Raw genomic sequence first — 22,365 nt, 5'->3', positions numbered from 1 at the left:
ATCCGGCTTGGATACCCTAAATGTCTCTTAATGCCTTGAATACTCAGAGGTGACCCTTTTTCTCCTGAGGACTATTAGGTGGGCCTGGTAGTCATTCTCCACCTGCCCAGCTTATTACTTTTCTTAACCAAACCCCTCTAATCAGGATGATAGACACAAGTGTTTGTTTATATGATATGCAAACCAAGAAGATGAAAATAAGTCATAAGCTGTCACATCTATTAGTGAGGAATATAACAGAATCATGCAGTTATAAAGCTGAGCTGTAGCTTGGAGATCACCACTATTGCTTTATTCCATAACAGAAGAAAGTAAATCTCAATAAGGATAGCTTACCTAATTCATATCATCAGGGTAGAAACAGGCCCAGGAATAATATTCTGTAAATATATTTTGCTCAGCTCATTTTATGCTTTAAACAACAATTTTTATTGTATAAAATGTCAATAAAATGATTAGCTTAATTTTTTCAATTGCACACATGTACTACTAAAGCTGAAACTCCAGTACTTTGGCTACCTCATGCGAAGAATTGACTCATTGGAAAAGACTGATGCTGGGAGGTATTGGGAGCAGGAGGAGAAGGGGACGACAGGGGATGAGATGGCTGGATGGCATCACTGACTCGATGGATGTGAATCTGAGTGAACTCCGGGAGTTGGTGATGGATAGGGAGGCCTGGTGTGCTGCGATTCATGGGGTCGCAAAGAGTCGGACACGACTGAGCGACTGAACTGAACTGAACTGAACATCCACCCTGGTCTCATTTCTTAGGGTTTGGAAACACTGTGTAGTTACTATTCTGCCGCACGCTGCAATTACAGCATGACAAATCAAAGCCATAATAGCAACCATGACTTCTTGTTCTTCTAATTTAAGTTGTCATCTCCTAAACCAAATGTCTTCCACATAAACTGAAGCAAAAATCAGGCAGGCATGTTTACATGCACTTGAAGATGGAGAGATAAACAAGGCAAGTTGTGACTTCAGCAAAACACAGCCCACTGGTAGAGACTGACAGCTGCAGGAAGTCTGTCCGAAGGAAATAAGTTGGGCTGGTCTCTAAGGTGCTATAATCCGAAACGAAATTCTCACAATTGAGCAAAGGATGTAGGATCATTTCTTTGGGGAAGAATTAAGGAAGATTTCAGACCAGAGGTTTCAAATGGTAATTAGAATTTAGAAGAAAAAAAGCAGAAGAAGGCATAAGAAAATAAAAGAAATGCTCTGAGAAGGAGGTGCCTAGAGGTGGACAGCGACAGTATTTTTCCAGTGAGCAGTGACCAGGTCAGCATTGCAGAGGGTCACGGAGAATGGATGGGTGGTAGTTAGATCAATAACTGGGAAGGCAGGTCAGAGTCAGCCAGATCATGGAGGACTTATAATCACATGCTAAGGAGTTCATTTTAATTTCGTAAACAGGGGAGCCAAGAAAAATGACCCTTAGCAGAGTAATAATCAGGTCTCCGTTAATTACAAAATCACAACGATGAAAGCAAACAGAGAGTAATAGCAAGCAATTTGCTGATAGTCTCCTTGCTGTCTATGGAGACAGTCAGAATCTGAGTCCTCCTGTTTATCACCAGTTATCAGGGCAATCTTATCACCAGAGTTATCTTTTCATTGTGATCTGCTTAATCTTTTCAGAATCTGCTGATGTTTTCATCTTTGGCTGCCAAGATTCTGGCTTGGGCTTGAGTCCTCCCTTAACAGCTCCTTGGCTGCCCTTCTCCATTCATCCATCACATGCTGAAAGTCCATCCAAAATCTGCAGTACATCTCACTTTTTCCATTTCTTGTCGCGCTCATGTTACATTGGCCTCTTGTACACCTGAAAATTAGATTCAAGCAATTTCTGGTTCTGATATTTCAAACACTTCATGCCTTTGTGCTTACAGAGTGCCCTTCAGAGCCCTGGTTGCACCCTTCTTGTTGAGTCTGGATTTAGGGAGTTTTCACCATGAAGATGCAGCCTATCAAAAAGAACAAAGGATCACCTTGGACTTGTCTGTGAAGTTGAGTTAGAGAATGGCAAGCTGCTGATTAATACGCTGGATTATTCCCCAAATTGACTATTACCTGCCTCCTCTCCCCAGAAACATTTTTCATGAATCTTAAGCCAGCTTAACTAACTAGTTAAGTGTTCTGGTGCTGGCTTCTGAAAATAGCAAAATCTTTTAATTTCATGAAAAGACAGCATTTAAGTGAAATACGCAAATACTTGTTTTGATAGAGAAATTCCTATTTTTGAGGATAAATTCCTCTAAAACCTCACCTATTCCTTCTCTCTCTCTCTCTGTCTGCCCACCTACTTATCTTCCTATTTTTCATCTCTAACCATTTATCCCAAATGACCCCCCTCTCCCAGCAATTCAATTGATTTAAAGATCAGAGGAGATTCCTTAGAGAAATAGGCCCATTTTAGAGATGAAAACTGAAATACAAGTAAGCTGTATTTTAGATTTGCTTGTGAAGGTAATTACAAACCTGCTATAGAAACTCAAAGCTCTCAATCCTCAGTCCAGCTGAGAAAGTTTTAGCCCTGATTTATAAATTAGCTTGAAAGAGATGATGATTCTTTCTCCTGCCTTGGAAATAATCTTGGTTTCTGGCTAAGAAATCAATTACATCATATCAATTAACTCAAGGACAGAAAAACTTGTCTAAAACTTGGCTGGTCCAGCACTTAGGAAAAAAAAAAAATCCAGCTTTGATTCAAAGAACCTCTTTTACGAATGAACTAGCCTCAGTAGCCACTACAGAATCCTATCATTTGTTTAAATATTCTTGGACTAAATTCTCAATTTAGTAAGTGCTACATAGGCATGATAATTTAGTTTTGAGTACTCAGAGAAATATTTTCATTCAGTTTAGAAAATAATTTCAGTTTGTCTGTATATAGAGTGTTGTTACATATATATTGATAATTTTTGCTCTGCAATTTATTTTCATTTTTGCACAGGTTTTTTCAATATTTTTAATTATAAATCTTGTTTTAATTTCTGAACATTATAAAAATAACTCTCAAGAACATTATTACATTTGCATTAAAATTATATCAGTCATTCATTTTTTATGGTAATTGTCAGAATTTTTGGCATTACCTTTACTAAGTGTGGAAATTATCAAGCACATGAATAATAAATAAAAAAGAATAATAAAATGATTTCTTATTTATGAAGTAAATTGGAGGTGATTTGTTTTACGTAAAGAGATATGGCTTTGGAATATGACAGACTAAACTTGACCATATATCAGGCTTAGTCAAGTCATTGCATGTCTCTTCACATGAAATATGGGTTTCTGATTACAATGATGTTGTAAAAAAAAAGAAAATGTCACGAATATAGCAGAAATTTCCTAGCTCAGGGATGGTTCATATTATGTGTTCAAAAATATTAGTACCCTTTCTTCTTCCCCAGAATATGTACTATTGTAGTAATGCCTTTCATGTTAACCTTACAGTTTCACTAGAAGTGACCATTCTTAGTTTCAGTAAGTTTGCAAAATTAATGATAGAAGAAGGAATCCGTTTACTTCTTTCTAATTGCAAAAGCATGTTGCCAGTAGAGATATAAAAAGAGGAATGCTTTAAATTATACTATATTTTACTCAGCCAACTAGCTCAGCATTTTATGGGGATGTAATCCTAATTTTACTTAACTTAAAACAAAAACTCAAGGTTGTTTTATTAAGCCAGAAGAAGCTATTGCCTATTTACATGTCTAGCATTTACTTGATTGAACATTAATGAGCTCTTATTTTTCTGAAGTATTTTATGTTGTGTTTCAAATCCATCTCAAGAACTCAACAAAAATGAAGATTTAATGTTAAACCTACAGCTAGACATCAAGGTAATTTGCTAAAATAAGAAAAATTATAGAGGAGGTTAAAAGGGGAAAACAGAAGAGGAAAAAACTTAGGCTGAGGAGATCAAGAGCAAAGTGAAATGAGTCAGAAGAAAATTAATTAAATATTGAGTGTTCAGTTGTCTCACAAAATTAGGGACAGGTTAATTCAAGCTCTAAATACACTGATGTAAATGCAACTATGTTGCAATCCAGGTATGTAATTTCAAGAATCCATTAATGTGCTTTAAAAAAATACACATATGAACAAGAAAAGCCTCTGTTTTATTAAAATTTGTTCATATTTGAACACAACCTGAGATAAATTCTAAGCATCCAAGACCTTCTTTACCTGAAAATCACTCAAAGCAGTAGAAGATTTAGTGGAGACAGGAAGGTCTAACACATTGGAGTAGGTATTATGCATGTTCTTTTCTAAAAAAATACACATACCTGTAATTTGTAATTAGATCTAAATCCCAAGTTAATTACTTATTATGTCAACATATTTTACCTCTGATCTATAAAAATTTTTACTTTCTCACTAGACTGCCAACTCTTTGAGACAGAAGCCATTGTAATTCTCTTGCTTTTCCTAGAGAACGGAATACAGTACTTAGCATAAACTAGCTAGTCCATTTGTCATTAAGGAACCAAACTGAATGTGCTGTGTCCATGACTGCTTAATTTGCGTTAGAGGAAACCACGAACACAAATAGAGAGAACAGCGAACCTTAGAGGGAACTGAATAATCTGCCGTGTATATTTTATTACTGAAGCCCATCACCCACTGTCTTTTACTTCATTTAGCTTGTTTTTCTCTTCCTTTATTCTACATTTGTTTCTGTATTTTGTGCTTTTATACCATTTTACCTTATTATCCTTTGCTGAATAAAAACTGGAAAAATTTGGGGGAAATAATGGAAATAGACATGTTTTAATGCTACATTGGCTAGTATGTGCACAAGCTTACAATGGCACCCCACTCCAGCACTCTTGCCTGGAGAATCCCATGGACAGAGGAGCCTGGTGGGCCGCAGTCCATGGGGTCGCAAAGAGTCAGACACAACTGAGCAACTTCACTTTCACTTTTCACTTTCATGCATTGGAGAAGGAAATGGCAACCCACTCCAGTGTTCTTGCCTGGAGAATCCCAGGGACGGGGGAGCCTCATGGGCGGCCGTCTATGGGGTCGCACAGAGTCGGACACGACTGAAGCGACTTAGCAGCAGCATATATATATATACACACACACACACACACATCTCCAAATCAAAGTGTTAGTCACTCAGTGGTGTCTGACTCTGCAACCCCATGCACTGTAGCCCACCAGACTCCTCTGTCCATGGGATTTCCCAGGCAAGAATACTGGAGTAGATTGCCGTTTTCTTCTCCAGAGTGTCTTCTCAACCCAGGGATCAAACCCAAGTCTCCCACTTTGCAGGAGGATTATTTACCTCGTGGGCCACGAGGAAAACCATATATACCATATATGTGTATATATTGCTATAAATACATTTAAGTTTTGTGGGCATTTTAAAATTATTCAGTGAAATGAATAAGTACTGAGTCTTGACTGGGTGTAAGTCAGAGTCCCATTTGCAAAGCAAGTATTATGAGCACCTATAATGGACAGAAGATTGTAGAAGGGAAGGAAAAATCCACTAGAGGAGCCATTACAAAAAACCTTGAATCTATTTCTGTAACAAGCTTACAAAAGGATAGTGTTTTGCCATGACTTTGGCTGTATAACAAAGTAAAAAATGATTTATCTCTCTGTTTACCAATGTTTGGTCTTGAACTTAAAATAATATTCCTTTTTATAAATTCACTCTCAAAATTATTACTTGGTTGTTTAGACAATCTAGAAAATGTTGGATATAGTAGAGAAAAGGTGAAATCAGATGCATGTTGGACTAAGTAACTTAAAATGTTTTCCAAACACTTTAGGTTCTAAAAAATCTAAATTTATTTTCTCGGAAATCAGCTCCTTGTTTATATTAAAAAAAAACATGAAGCCATTTTCCAATCTCTTTCATTTAATTCCTATTGCTTTTTAAGAACTATTTATTATACTGAGAGACTGAGTTTCTTTGAAATTACTGTTTTCTTTAACATAGAAAGAAAAAAAACTGAAAATATAGTAGGTATGCTGCTGCTGCTGCTGCTAAGTCACTTCAGTCGTGTGTGACTCTGTGCGACCCCATAGACGGCAGCCCACCAGGCTCCCCCATCCCTGGGATTCTCCAGGCAAGAACACTGGAGTGGGTTGCCATTTCCTTCTCCAATACATGAAAGTGAAAAGTGAAAGTGAAGTTGCTCAGTCGTGCCCGACTCTTAGCGACCCCATGGACTGCAGCCTACCAGGCTCCTCTGTCCATGGGATTTTCCAGGCAAGAGTACTGGAGTGGGGTGCCATTGCCTTCTCCGATAGTAAGTGTAGGTAGCTCTTAATGTTCATTTTTACTTGTTGAAACTTATGACATTATTTCAGTAAGTAGGTAGAAATCTACTTTCCTTGAAGATCCCTTGGATAAGCAAAAGAAATTCTAGGTAAAAGTGTTATTCAAGTCAATGAACCTCAAAAATATAATTTTAAAAAATGGTATCATTAAGTTCAGCTGGTAAAGAATCCACCTGCAATGCAGGAGACCCTGGCTCAATTCCTGGGTTGGGAAGATCCCCTGGAGAAAGGATAGGCCCCCCAATCCAGTATTCTTGGGTTTCCCTGGTGGCTCAGAACCTGCAACGCAGGAGACCTGGGTTTGATCCCTGAGATGGGAAGATTCACTGGAGGAGGGCATGGCAACCCACTCCAGTATTCTTGCCTGGAGAATCCCATGGCCAGAGGAGCCTGGAAAGCTACAGTCTACGGGGTCGCACAGAGTCGGACATGACAGCAAGTAAGCACCACACACACAGCACCATTATGGAACTGCACGAGTACCATCTTCCCACCTGATAGGTCAGTTTTATCTGTCATGAAAAGGAACTAATTTAGAGGGAAAAAATTGTCTTTTGTACACATAAATACCTTACACTTAGAAAATCCAGTACAAATAGTAATACTAAAACTAGTTTTCTGGTAAGTATAAATTTTCTTCATACATCTATGAATGAATTATATATTCATCATTGCTTCATTCTTTCAGAAAATATTTACTGAGACAATTATATGTGTCCAGTATCATGGGTTCTAGAAACATAGCGATGTCAAGAAAGGGTTTCTTCTCTTGCAGAGTTGGCACTACAATGGGAGACAGCAGATCATAAATACTGCAATTTCACAAGGACATAAACAGTTCACAGAGTACATAATGATAGTGAGAGAAAGTGCATGCAGATAAGTCAGTCAGAAAAGCTTTTCCGGAATGAAGAGGCTGAGCTGAGATTTGAACAGTCAGTCATGGAAAGATTTGGAAGAATTCCTGGAAGAAGGAACAGGTATGAAAGGCATTTAAGGAGAATAATCTCAGAGTACTCCCATAGTCAATTAAAGGTAGTAAATTGTAAGACATTTTTTCCATTGCAACGTGGCATCTATTTTCCCTCCCCTTAAATTTAGGTAGGTTTCCAACTGCTTTGACCAAAAAAGTGTTACAACTGTTCCAGACTAGTCTCTCAGAGAACTGGCAGCTTCCACCTGATCTCTCAGAGCCCTCAGCAGACATGTACCTCTAGAAATTCTCCCGGAGAGAACACCAGAAGAGCACACGACGAGAGGCAGGAGCAGATGGAGAGGAGCCCGACTGAGTTCAGCCTTCCTGACTACTCTTCCGTGTCCCCGGCCGCAGGACAGAACCTTTTTTTTTTTTTTTTTAAACCTCCCAAGGCCATTTGAAAACACCATGAAAAACAGAAGCATCATCCAGCAAAGCTCTATTGGAATTCCTGACTCACATGTGAAAAATGATAAGATGGTTGTTGTTTTAAGCCACTGAATTTTGGAGAAGTTTCTTATGCCATAACGGGTAACTGGAACATTTCCTAGAGCTGAAAAAAGATCAATATGGTAGGTGCATGATGAATCAAGGAGTCTGGGATATGGAATGGGGCCAGACATTTTACTCAAGGTTCCCTGGAATGCAACACTGAGGAAGGAGTATTATTCTTACCTTACATACATGTTTAGAAAGACATCTCTGCAATTTTTTCAGAAAATAGGTTTTAGAGAAGTAAGAGTATAAATAATCAGGAAGATTGGTTTTCAAAAAAGCATTGTAGTCAAGGTATTGTTGCATTTCATTCTTTCAACACCTGAGCTACCAACTTGCAATGTCTTTATTTTACAAACAAGCAGACTAAGGTACACAAATAATTAAATAATTTGCCCAGTGTTGTACACATAATAAAAGGAGTATAACTGAAAGCCAGACTGATTCTAAAATATTTGATGTAGAGTCACCAAACCCGAGATTCTCAAAGAGTGGTCCCTGGACCCGCAGTATAAGTCATCACCTAGAAATCTACTATAAATGTAAATTCCTAGGCCCTACCTCAAGACCTACTAAATCAGAAATTCAAGAGTGGGACCTGCACTCTGAGTTTTGACAAATGTTCCAGGTGATTCTGATGCAAGGCCAAAACTGTCTCTGAGACAAAGAAAGATAGAAGATTCAGAGTTGAGCTGAAAGGGAACTTTGGTATTTGAGGTTTGACCAAGAGACTGAAGGAGGATAAGGAGAATGAAGAGGGGTCATTAGTGGAGTACAAAGGAACCCAGGAGACTCTGATGTCAGTCAAGAAGGGACTGTTTCAAGGAGAGATGGTTCCATTTTTGTCAAAGGTCACTGAGCAATCAAGTGAGGCAAAGACACACCAGTACCAGCAGACTTGCCAGGATAGGTTGAAACTATTAGTTACCTTGAAATGGGTTATTTTGTGGATTGGTGAAGAAAGCTTGGTTGGAACAGAATAAGGAAAGAATGGAGAGGCAAGAAATGAAGTTTTTCTATGAAATACAGAGATATGGTGTAAGAGAAGTATTTTAAATGTGTGTTTTTTCTTCAAGAAAAAAAGATATTAAGGCTTTTTCATATACCATGAGAAACCTTGGCCAATGTAGAGGAAACTGAAGTTGATAAAAAGAGCAAGACACAATTATTATAGGAGTAAAAGTTCTTATGTGGACAAGAGTACGGTGTTTGCCCTCAGTAAGATCACAGACTCTTCTTAATAAGAGGTGAAGCAAAGAATCTTGGAACAAATGAAGACTGTCTGAAGATGTGGTGGTAAGGTGAAGAGGGTCATGTCAGCGAGCTTATAGCTTATCAGTGCTGTCTGTTCTGATGTCATATGTCAGAGTCGGGAGTATCGTGAAGAGAAGGCATAGAATAGCTTAGAATGTAGGGATTCAGATGTAGTAGAAGAATGCAGAAGAACTATTAGGCAAAGCTAGAGACCATCTGGAATTTGTGATCATTAATTTAACACGAGGACATTAAGAAGAGGCTCCCCCCCCCCCCCCCCCCCCCCCCCCCCCCGCCTGCAGGGAGCTATATCCAAGGCTGAGTTCTTTCTTGGTTAATATAATGAAGTGAGACAGGAGAAAGACTGTTTACAAGAAAGTGATTATAGTAGTGGACCATAGAGCCACTATAGGATTTCACTGTAGGGAGGAAATTGAACTATAAAGAGGATGCGTAAAGTAAATTGGAGATTCGAAGAGGTGAAGTTCATAGAGGGGTTGGAGAATTGTGGGTGTAGGAGTACTGGAACAGAAAAGAAAAAATCTGATCCGACATCTGATGTGTTCCTCCAGCGCTAACCCTGGTGCTCTGTTGCCTGTGCTTGGTCATGCTGGCCCTGCACCTTCCTAAAAGAATGTTGGCTACAGCCGGAAATATACCTGACAGCCCATTCTCAAGGTTCTGACCATTAAAAAGCAAAATACCTTTCCATTCACACAGAGATTAAAAAGTTGCAAAACAGGAAATAGCAATTGTCTTTTGGGAGGTTAATGGGACCATTTTGACCAGACCTATGTGGACAGCTGCAAGAATAAGGGATTCCTGAAAGAAGTTTACAACAACCAGTCATAGCTCCTCCTTGTTTTAGTATAAAAAAAGTCTGAATTCTAACTAAGGTAAGATGGTTATCTGAGACACTAGTTAACCATTTTCTCAGTCTGCTGGGTTTTCGAATAAAGTCACTATTTCTTGCCTCAACAACTTGTTATTAGATTTAATGGTCTGTTCTGCAGCACTGTGAACTTGGACTCAGTAACAGTACTATTTAACTAAGCCAGATGGATAGCAGGGACTCAGCTCCTGACAGAGTTTGGAGTTTATATAGTCGTTATTGATGCAGATATACAGAAAAGATCATGGGAGTAGGGTGCTAAGGTGAGGAATAAACCATCACTGGAATGAGGAAGTTAAGTGTGGAGTGAACAAAATGTCAAAATGTCCGTAAAGGAAAAAGCTGATGGCAAGAATGATGACATAAGCAGCGATAAAATGAGAATAAATGAAGCTGGCACTTCAGTGTGTATGTGCTCATGCATAAATATAAAACAGATGTTTTAACTTTCCTTCCAAAATGTAAGGTTCTTGAAGGTAAGGTCCATGGTTAATGTTGGTCTTTCCTGTTGTGCTGTCTAGTGTGTTACGTGTAAGATGTAAATATATTTAAAATATCTAAATATCCCTCTAAAGTGATATGGATAAAAAGCAATTGCTAGCAATTTAAGAAAATGAACCAGCGGAATAGTTTTTAAAAGTAAATAACATTTATTTAAAACCTGATAGGCATAAGCAACTACTAATTTCCTACAAATATATTCTTACATCAGTCTTAAAAGAACACAGCTCTGTAATTTGTTTCATTTATCCTGCCTATGACTACACTCAAGGATAGTACTGTTACTAAGTACAAGCTCATAATGCTTGCTACAGAACAGGTCATTAAATCTTAAAAAAAAAAAAAAAAAAGAAAGTTAAAGAACTACTTTTAACAATTGCCATGTATAAAATCGACAAGGAACTAGTGTTGGGAAGGACCTAGCACAGGGACGTCTACTTCATGTTTTGTAATAGCCTAAATGGGAAAAGGGTCTGAAAAAGAATAGAATATGTGTGCTGCTGCTGCTTAGCCACTTAGCTGAGTCCAACTCTCTGCGGCCCCTTGGACTATGACCGGCCAGGCTCCTCTGCTCATGGAATTCTCCAGGCAAGAATACTGGACTGGACTGCCATTTATCTACTCCTGAGGATCTTCCAAAACCAGGGACTGAACCCACATCTCTTGAGACTCCTGCCCTGGCAGGTGGATTTTTTTACCAATAGCACCATCTAGAAAGCCAGACATACGTATACATATAATTGACATATGTATACAGATACACTTTTCTGTACACCTGAACTAAAACAATATTATAAATCCACTACACTTATAGATAAAATAAAACAAATATAGAAATACGTATAATAAAACTTTTTAAAAATATAAAACATATTTATGTAAGATAAAACTTCAAAAAAAGAATTGTCCTAGTTGTCAAATTTTCCAATAAGGTCAAGTTCCTATAAGCTCAGCAATTTTCAGGATAACCAAACATGCCAGTTTTTCTGATTTTTGTTCATCTTCCAACTCCTGATTAAGAATTTGTCCCAGATTTTAAAAATTAACAAGATTTGATTATTAAAATAAGCTTTCATTGGTTTGATTCTACTCCATCTGGTAGTTCTAACTTCTGCCACAGTCTGTCTTACTGATTAGCGTGTGAGACCCACAAGAAGTGTGCAGGGACTTTCCAGACTACCAGAGTCTACCATCTTTCTTGTCTCAGCTGTTTCCTGATGTGAGGAATTGACACCTTGATTGCCAGGACACCTTGCAGGTGCTTAACTGGTTAAATGCTAGAGCTAGGGACCACTCACCGCTCATCTCAGGTAAAGACTAGAGGAAAACTGAACTTGGCCTTCCAGCCGTGAGGGCCATGAATTGCGCCGCAGCTTTCAAGCTGGATCAGTTACTCAAGTCACCAGTAGGTGGGGCCAGTGGGAAACCTGTAGGGTAACTGGAGGAGGCGTATGTGAAAGATACAGATATGTAAGAAATAGAGGGTTACAAACAATAAATGCCAGAGAGGGTGCGGAGAAAAGGGAACCCTCTTACAATGTTGGTGGCAATGCAAACTAGTACAGTCACTATGGAGAAGAGTGTGGAACTGGAAATAGAACTGCCCTATGACGCAGCAGTTCCACTGCCGGCCATACACACCGAGGAAACCAGAATGAAAGAGACACGTGTACCCTAATGTTCATCGCAGCACTGTTTACAATCTCTAGGACATGGAAGCAACCTAGATGTCCATTGGCAGATGAATGGATAAGAAAGCAGTGGTACATATACACAACGGAATATTACTCAGCTTTTAAAAGGAATACATTTGAATCAGTTCTAATGAGGTGGATGAAACTGGAGCCTATTATACAGAGTGAAGTAAGTCAGAAAGAAAAACACCAATACAATATATTAGCACATATATATGGAATTTAGAAAGATGGTAATGATGACCCTATATGCAAGGCAGCAAAAGAGACACAGATGTACAGAAGGGACTTTTGGACTCTGTGGGAGAAGGCGAGGATGGGATGATTTGAGAGAATAGCACTGAAACATGTATATTATCATATGTGAAATAGATTGTCAGTCCAGGTTTGATGCATGAGACAGGGTGCTCAGAGTCAGTGTATTGGGATAACCCTGAGGGATGAGATGGAGAGGGAGGTGGGAGGGGAGTTCAGGATGGGGAACTCATGTACACCCATGGCTGATTCATGTCAATGTATGGCAAAAACCACTACAATATCATAAAGCAATTAGCCTCCAATTAAAATAAATAAATTAATTTTAAAAAGAAAGATAGAAGGTAAGTCCTACCACAAGCGGAGAAGGCAATGGCACCCCACTCCAGTATTCTTGCCTGGACAATCCCACGGATGGAGGAGCCTGGTGGGCTACAGTCCATGGGGCTGAGAAGAGTTGGAAATGACTGAGCGACTTCACTTTCACTTTTCACTTTCATGCATTGGAGAAGGAAATGGCAACCCACTCCAGTGTTCTTGCCTGGAGGAGCCTGGTGGGCTGCTGTCTGTGGGGTCGCACAGAGTTGGACACGACTGAAGTGACTTAGCAGCAGCAGTAGCAGCACCTACCACAAGAGATATGATCATCTGAATGCTTCTGTGTACTGTTTGTCATTTACTGGATAAAGCAATTACTTTTTTTTTTGTTTGCAACACTTTTTAATTTTTAATAAACTTTTCAACAACAACAAAGTCAGCAAAAGCAAAATGCATATTAAGTGACAGATTAAATATAGAGTTCTTATTTGTCAAGCAGTTTTATGGTAAATGTTTGACATACATAAACTGTTTGCTGACAGTCACTGTTCACCATGAAGTTCATATAAGTATTACCCTAGCAAAATAAAAGATGCAAACACACTGATAAAGCATGGATGTTTTTGAATATTATTCTTTCAAAAATAACTATGTCAAAAGATAATTTAATATGCATAGTTGTAGAGTTGTGTTTATGTGTTTCTCTAGAAGCATGACTTGTTCATTCAGATCAACTGGAATATTATTCTAAATAAGTATGTGCATTTTATATTTCAAGTGATTTTTTACAAAAAAAAAAGAAAAATTAAGCAACTATTCTTAATACCTCAGCTTCATTAGCAGAGGAAAAATCTTCACAGACAGAAAAATCTTAAAAAATTAAAAAAATAAATCGTCATCACAGAGAAAAAGCAATGAGCTTGGAAATTCATCCTGTTGAAGGTAAAATATCTGACAGCATTATAAATACTATTATAAATTCATTTTAAAAGTTTACAAAGGAGATAAAATTATTCTTTTTGCAGTAATAATACAAGTATTAGTTTTTCTGGAGCAGAGCAAAATGGTACGAATGCTATTCTTTACTAAAAAACACAAGCACCAAGAATATTCCTAGAGTTGATTGCTGTATATATACAACTTACAATTTTGTTTGAAAATGATTCTGTCAATTTAAATGGAAACTGTAGTCAAAATTAACATTTTAATATTTTTTATAGAGCAAATACACCTCAAAATTTTGTTACAAAACAGTTGTTGAATACAAAAAAGTTTCTCTAGCATGCCAAAAAGCACTTTTTACTTTGTTACTTACCATCAGATTTTTTAATATTTGGAATTTTAAAGGGTTATTCTATGTGTCAATATATCCTGCAATTCATAAAAAAAAAATTTTATAAATGAGTTCTTTATTTTTCTACTGTGTAGAAGTTATCTGGAATTTTCTAGTTAAATTATTCAACAAATAGAGCACCAAGAAAGTGTTTAATGATTTTAGTGAACTGCTTCTACTATAAATCAAGATTGCAACGGAGAGGACATCAATATTTATTCCTACAAAAGCACGAGAGTAATTGAGTCAATCAAATGATGAGAGTTTAAAAATGCACAACATTTAATTTTGAAATTTTATAATTTCTCTTTGGAGAAATCTTTCTATATAGTCCCCATATCTCACTGGATGCAAGTGTATGCTTATGGTTTTGCAGCCTCTGACATTTACTTTGATTTTTGACATTAACTTTGATTTTTCTTATGAAAACAATTGTTGAGATAACTAAATAAAAGTTTAAAATGAAAACAACATCTGTGTTTTGACTGAATATATTTACATATTTCAGTATAAAATTGGAAATGAGAATGTCCCTATATTTAGCAAGATATGCACGGAACTTTCCAGGTAACTTGGTATTTGTAGAGAAAATATTTTCTCAAGATTATACAGAGAAATATATAAAGTAAAAATCTTTTCATATTTATTAACCACAAATATAACTTTGACCAATTTCATGAATAAAAGACAATAAGCCTATGATATAAGAAAAATTTCATTCATTGGGAAAATCCCAATGACATAGCGTTGAGATAGATATGGATTATTTAAAAACCAGATTAAAGTTCTTGAATAACTACTTATGCAATCTTTAAAATTAAAATGAGCAATATGAATAATTGTTTTATACTGCTTGTATGTATAAAATGTTACTTTTAAAAATAATTTTGTTTTTTAATACTTTTTAAGAAGAACTATTTTATCAAACCACAAATATAACAATTTTTTTAGTTAATAAATATCTCAAAAGCTTATGTATTTTAAATTATTATAGCATCTTTCTAAAAATTCTCTGGCTTTATGATAAATTATATGGTTGATATAGTATTTTTTAGAATAGCTCTGTTAGTTCATTTTATTCACATTCAATTTTTAAGCAATATTCTTAAATTCAAACAAATGTCTACCTAGATAGCATATTGAAAAGCAGAGACATTATTTTGCCAACAAAGGTCTGTCTAGTCAAGGCTATGGTTTTTCCAGTGGTCATGTATGGATGTGAGAGTTGGACTGTGAAGAAGGCTGAGCGCCGAAGATTGATGCTTTTGAATTGTGGTGTTGGAGAAGATTCTTGAGAGTCCCTTGGACTATAAGGAGATCCAACCAGTCCATTCTGAAGAAGATCAGCCCTGGGATTTCTTTGGAGGGAATGATGCTGAAGCTGAAACTCCAGTACTTTGGCCACCTCATGCGAAGAGTTGTCTCATTGGAAAAGACTCTGATGCTGGGAGGGATTGGGGGCAGGAGAAGGGGACAACAGAGGATGAGATGGCTGGATGCCATCACTGACTTGATGGACGTGAGTCTGAGTGAACTCCGGGAGTTGGTGATGGACAGGGAGGCCTGACGTGCTGCAATTCATGGGGTCGCAAAGAGTAGGACACGACTGAGTGACTGAACTGAACTGAACTGAACTGATAGTTGTTTCTTACTAGAGCTCCCCCCAAATTTTAGAACTGAGAGATAATGGAGATTTTATAGTCCAATTCCATATTTTACTGCTAAGAAACCAAAACATGAGGTGCTAAGTGTTCAGTCCAGGTACATACCTCTAATTAGTAGCTGAGTTGAGCCTGGGAATTCTCCTCTTCTAAAGTCAGTCTGAAGAGAAACCAGAGTATCATGAGAAACACCAGGCTGGATGAAGGACAGGTTGAAATCAAGATTGCTGAGGGAAATATCAATAACCTCAGATATGCAGATGACACCACCCTTACGGCAGAAAATGAAGAAGAACTGAAGAGCCTCTTGATGAAAGTGAAAGTGGAGAGTCAAAAAGTTGGCTTAAAACTCAACATTCAGAAAACTAAGATCATGGCATCAGGTCCCATCACTCATGGCAAATAGATGGGGAAGCAATGGAAACAGTGAGAGACTATATTTTTGGGGCTCCAAAATCACTGCTGATGGTGACTGCAGCCATGAAATTAAAAGACGCCTGCTCCTTGGAAGAAAAGCTATGACCAACCTAGATAGCACATTAAAGAGCATAGACATTACGTTGCCAACACAAGTCCGTCTAGTCAAAGCTATGGTTTTTCCAGTGGTCACGTATGGATGTGAGAGTTGGACTATAAAGAAAGCTAAGTGCCAAAGAATTGATGCTTTTGAACTGTGGTTTTAGAGAAGACTCTTGAGATTCCCTTGGACTGCAAGGAGATCCAACCAGCCCATCCTAAAGGAAATCAGTCTTGAATATTCATTGGAAGGACTGATTCTGAAGCTGAAACTCCAATACTTCGGCCACTTGATGCGAAGAACTGACTCATTGGAAAAGACCCTGATGCTGGGAAAGATAGAAGGTGGGAGGAGGAGAGGATGATAGAAGTGAGATAGTTGGATGGCATCACTGACTTGATGGATATGAGTTTGAGGAAGCTCCAGGAGTTGGTGATGGACAGGCAGGCTTGGTGTGCTGCAGTCCATGGTGTCACAAAGAATCAAGACACAACTGAGTGACTGAACTGAATGGAAAGTCTCTCAGTGGTCTTTCATGCCAGGCTTTGGGTACAAGCTTTCTATTCAAATGGCCCTACAAAGTGATGGTCATTTCTAACTAAAATGAAATTATGTTTGGCTATTATGCTCTCTGTTGGTTTTAATTTGCAAATGTGTAAGTCAAGATTACATGTTTCCATCAAATTATTTCTTCCTAAGAATTTTTCCATGTACTATCCTGATAAAAACAATGAATACATAGTTTTCAAGGTTTTTTTTTTTTTTTTTTTGGTTTGGATCATTCTGACTTTTTCATAACTTTACAATGAAATGAAAGCAACAATTTAAGGTCTTGACATTCAATTTGTGGTTTAAATGCTGACATTAGAGAATGAGCTGTTCTTATTTATCTGAAGACTGCTATTATGATGCAATTTCTTTTTTACAAAGCTTAGAAAATATGACCAACTCAAGCTTTTATTGATTTATAGAGGATGAAATCATATTTGTATTTCAAGAGGAAAAAATAATCACCAAGCTAAAAAGCAGGTTGTATCCAGTTGCATTCTATTCTCAATAGTTATGTTTGGGAATTAATACGCTCCCTTTTTCATAAATTCTGAAGAATTGATTTTTTCAAATTGTGGTGTTGGAGAAGACTCTTGAGAGTCCCGTGGACTGCAAGATCAATCCTAAAGGAAATAAACAATGAGTATTCCATCAGAAAGACTGATACTGAAGCTCCAATACTTTGGAAACCTGATGTGAAGTGCTGACTCATTGGAAAAGACACTGATAAGGTGTCTGGATGGCATCACTGACTCAATGGGCATGAGTTTGAGCAACTCTGATAAGACAGTGAAAGACAGGGAAGCCCGGCATGCTGCAGCCCATGGGGTTGCAGAGTCAGACACAACTTAGCGACTAAGCAACTGAGCAACAATTTCTGCTAGAAAAAATCTACCTAAGACACTTCTGAACTTCTCTCGCGGGTTATGAGAAAAAAGAGACTAGCATGCTTTGTCCGTTTGCTGATAGAAACTGACACTTTCTGGCTTCTTTCCATGATCAATTGACACTTTCGCTTTGATTGGAAAAAAGGAAATGTCGATTTTCAAGTGAAGATGAAAAGTTTCCCTCAGATAATATATTTAAACAGTCATTATCAGTATTACTCTTGGAAAATGTTGCAGAGAGAAGTGTAAAAAAAAAAAAAAAAAAGATCTTTTCCCTACACAGCACTAATGGAAAATTGAAAAACAATAGCAAAAGATATATATATATATACAGAATCCTTATTATTCAAGAATTCCATATTGCAAATTCATCTCCTCCTCTCTAAGATTTATTTGTAATGGCAAAATCCATATACCTGGCCCTTCTGCCAGAACAGAAAGACTGCCATGTATGTGCCTTTTGAGAAAAATGTGCATCAGCAAACTTTATTCAAAGCATATGATGTAATATCATTCAGTGTAAATGAACCAATAACATATTTTAAAAGGTGTCTAAACAGAAAACACACACTTTAAAAAAAGTCAAGTATTGGTCAGGTGACAAAAAGTAACCAGAAGTTCATGTGAACCTAATCCTGTATTTCCCCTTGGAGCAGTGGTTCAAGATTCACTAACTCCATGCCCACAGCAATTTCAGAGTATATAACCACTGGGGGATAATGAATCAAATGTGTATACATGTACATAAACAACACAAATAAATGTATGAAGCAAAACCATTAGCTGAGCATGCAAAATCTAGCAGACTTTACTCTTGGTATAAACCTCGTCTGACCACTCTGTTCTACCTTTAGGATCCCATTAAGGTCAGTTCCAAGCTTATTATGGGAAACAGAGAGCTTAATGAAGAGTCATTTCTTCCCTTCATCCTTTCACCTCTAGGTTCTTGAGAATCTAAGTAAAGAACTCTCCATAAGTAAAACTCCCAGGGTCTTGTTTCTGAAGAAAGTCAGAGAGTAGCCCCCACAAAGCCTCTTTCTTTTCAAGGAGGCCACCAAGCAGACTCTTTAAGATCCAGGAACCCCATTATACACCCTTGTACAACCAACTCATCCTCGTCACAGTCATGAACATGTAAAATCCTCTTACTATTTTCAAAAAGAGATTACAATCTCAGCATTTTGTTTCCAAAGAGAAAGCATAATTCCCCCAAATTGTAAAATGTCAACCTAGCCCAGTACAAAAGGAAAAAAAATGTTTTGCTAAGGGTAGTGTGTTTTTTGTTGTTTTTCAAGGGGAAGATACCATCAGGCCTTTTGTGAAAATCATATTACAGTGCATTTAAATGAAAAGAAATCAATTTAAAATACTGAATAATGTTTTCCTAACATTTAAGTGCTACACATTGTAAGAGCCAGCTTTACAAAGCATTTTAATTCATATTCAGGTTCAGATTATAATTTTCAAAACACCCATTTTATGGCTTTGGATGTTTGAGAGAGATTGGTCAACAATGCAATACAATGAAAATGTGTTTGCCTTGACCTGTCTCTGCCTTTATGATACTAATCTGCCTGGAAAAGTTGTACTGTCTCCCACGCAGCCTTGCTGGGTCAATGAACCCTACACTCAAGTATGAGTGAATACGGGCTATGAGGACTTTGGATCCATCACATTTCATGCATACCTTTTAACACACTAGAATGTGTTCATTCTACTTTGTTGTTGGGATACTCTAACAGAAAAATTCTAGAACCTAGAAACTGCTTAACTTTTTGTTAAAATAGAAATATAGATGTACACATGCATGAAAACAGCAGTATCACTACAAAGAGTATGATTAATTAGACCATCTCATTCTTTTGTATAAATCCTCCCTTGCACAAGGAATAAGTCCAAATACTCTCCTGTGGCCTACAAGACCCCACTGGACCTACCTCCAGCTGCCTCCTCAGGTGTGTCTCCTGCCTCTGTTCTGATGTCACTTAGCCGCATTGCCCTTCCTCAAGTTCCATGAATGGCAGACTTTGCCCATGCTTCTCAGTCTTTTTACTTGCTCTTCACTCTCCTTGGAATGTTGACCCCATGCCCTCGTATTGTTAATACATTGTTATCTTTCAGCTCTGATTGAAAAACATATCTTCTCATTGATTACCCATCCAACTAAAACCCAACATCCTTCTAACCCTTGATTTCAATACCCCATCTCATACTTATCATAGCCTTCTGCGGCTGCTGCTTCTTAGTTGTTAAGTCATGTCCAACTCTTTGTGACCCACTCCGGTGTTACTGCCTGGAGAATCCCAGGTATGGGGGAGCCTGATGGGCTGCTGTCTATGGGGTCACACAGAGTCGGACACGACTGAAGTGATTTAGCAGCAGAAGCAACTCTTTGTGGCTCCATGGACTATAGCCCACCAGACTCTTCTGTCCATGGGATTTTCCAGGCAAGAACACTGGAGTGGGTTGTCATTTCCTTCTCCAGGGGATCTTCCCAGCCCAGGAATTGAACCTGTGTCTCCTGAATTGGTAGGTGGACTCTATACCACTAAGCCACCTGGGAAAATCCCTTCACAGCCTTAACTCTATCTAAAATCACCTTCTATTTATTGGTTGACATATATTTTGCCTGTCTACCTCCTTGGTATGAAATCAGAGTATTATCTGTGGACTGAGGTTCATGACATTGTACAGGAGACAGAGATCAAGACCATCCCCAAGGAAAAGAAATGCAAAAAAGCAAAATGGCTGTCTGGGGAGGCCTTACAAATAGCTATGAAAAGAAGGGGGGTGAAAAGCAAAGGAGAAAAGGAAAGACATAAGCATCTGAATGCAGAGTTCCAAAGAATACCAAGAAGAGATAAGAAAGCCTTCTTCAGTGATCAATGCAAAGAAATAGAGGAAAACAACAGAATGGGAAACACTAGAGATCTCTTCAAGAAAATTAGAGATACCAAGGGAACATTTCATGCAAAGATGGGCTCAATAAAGGACAGAAATGGTATGGACCTAACAGAAGCAGAAGATATTAAGAAGAGGTGGCAAGAATACACGGAAGAACTGTACAAAAAAGATCGTCATGACCCAGATAATCATGATGATGTGATCACTAATCTAGAGCCAGACTTCTTGGAAAGTGAAGTCAAGGTGGCCTTAGAAAACATCACTACGAACAAAGCTAGTGGAGGTGATGGAATTCCAGTGGAGCTCTTTCAAATCCTGAAAGATGATGCTCTGAAAGTGCTGCACTCAATAGGCCAGCAAATTTGGAAAACTCACCAGTGGCCACAGGACTGGAAAATGTCAGTTTTCATTCCAATCCCAAAGAAAGGCAATGCCAAAGAATGCTCAAACTACTGCACAATTGCACTCATTTCACATGCTGGTAAAGTAATGCTCAAAATTCTCCAAGCCAGGCTTCAGCAATACATGAACTGTGAACTTCCTGATGTTCAAGCTGGTTTTAAAAAAGGCAGAGGAACCAGAGATTCAATTGCCAACATCTGTTGGATCATGGAAAAAGCAAGAGAGTTCCAGAAATGACGTCTATTTCTGCTTTATTGACTATGCCAAAGCCTTTGACTGTGTGGATCACAATAAACTGTGGAAAATTCTGAAAGAGATGGGAATACCAGACCATCTAACCTGTCTCTTGAGAAATCTGTATGCAGGTCAGGAAACAACAGTTAGAACCAGACATGGAACAACAGACTGGTCCCAAATAGGAAAAGGAGTACGTCAAGGCTGTATATTGTCACCCTGCTTATCTAACTTATATGCAGAGTACATCATGAGAAACGCTGGACTGGAAGAAACACAAGCTGGAATCAAGATTGCCGGGAGAAACATCAATAACCTCAGATATGCAGATGACACCACCCTTATGGCAGAAAGTGAAGATAAGCTAAAAAGCCTCTTGAAAGTAAAAGAGGAGAGTGAAAAAGTTGGCCTAAAGCTCAACATTCAGAAAACGAAGATCATGGCATCCGGTCCCATCACTTCATGGGAAATAGATGGGAAAACAGTGGAAACAGTGTGAGACTTTATTTTTCTTGGCTCCAAAATCACTGCAGATGGTGACTGCAGCCATGAAATTAAAAGACGCTTACTCCTTGGAAGAAAAGTTATGACCAATCTAGATAGTATATTCAAAAGCAAAGACATTACTTTGCCGACTAAGGTCCGTCTAGTCAAGGCTATGGTTTTCCTGTGGTCATGTATGGATGTAAGAGTTGGACAGTGAAGAAAGCTGAGCACCAAAGAATTGATGCTTTTGAACTGTGGTGCTGGAGATGACTCTTAAGAATCCCTTGGACTGCCAGGAAATCCAACCAGTCCATTCTGAAGGAGATCAGCCCTGGAATTTCTTTGGAAGGAATGATGCTAAAGCTGAAACTCCAGCACTTTGGCCACCTCATACCAAGAGTTGACTCATTGGAAAAGACTCTGATGCTGGGAGGGATTGGGGGCAGGAAGACAATTGGACACCCGAGGATGAGATGGCTGGACGGCATCACTGACTCGATGGACGTGAGTCTGAGTAAACTCCGGGAGTCGGTGATGGACAGGGAGGCCTGGTGTGCTGCGATTCATGCGGTCGCAAAGAGTCGGACACGACCGAGCAACTGAACTGAACTGATTCTCCACTGTATCCTTAGCTGCTAGAACACTGCTTGCAACACAGTACAGCTCCTCATATAGTTGCTGGAAAGAGTAAACAA

The 22,365-nt window shown here is 38.2% G+C and overlaps 1 long non-coding RNA gene across 1 annotated transcript; it reads right to left on the bottom strand.

Moving 5' to 3' along the window:
- Nucleotides 1-405: 405 nt before the first annotated feature.
- Nucleotides 406-10,778, bottom strand: LOC132660189 (uncharacterized). Its single transcript, XR_009601499.1, has 2 exons — nt 7,524-10,778; nt 406-1,973 (listed from the first exon to the last, which is right to left on the bottom strand). It is a non-coding gene; the product is annotated as an uncharacterized LOC132660189 (long non-coding RNA).
- Nucleotides 10,779-22,365: the final 11,587 nt, after the last annotated feature.

This window comes from Ovis aries, chromosome 8 (assembly GCF_016772045.2).
Source record: "Ovis aries strain OAR_USU_Benz2616 breed Rambouillet chromosome 8, ARS-UI_Ramb_v3.0, whole genome shotgun sequence".
NCBI lineage: Eukaryota > Metazoa > Chordata > Mammalia > Artiodactyla > Bovidae > Ovis > Ovis aries.
Note: the sequence above shows the minus strand (reverse complement) of the source record. Positions and strands in the feature narration are given on the sequence as shown.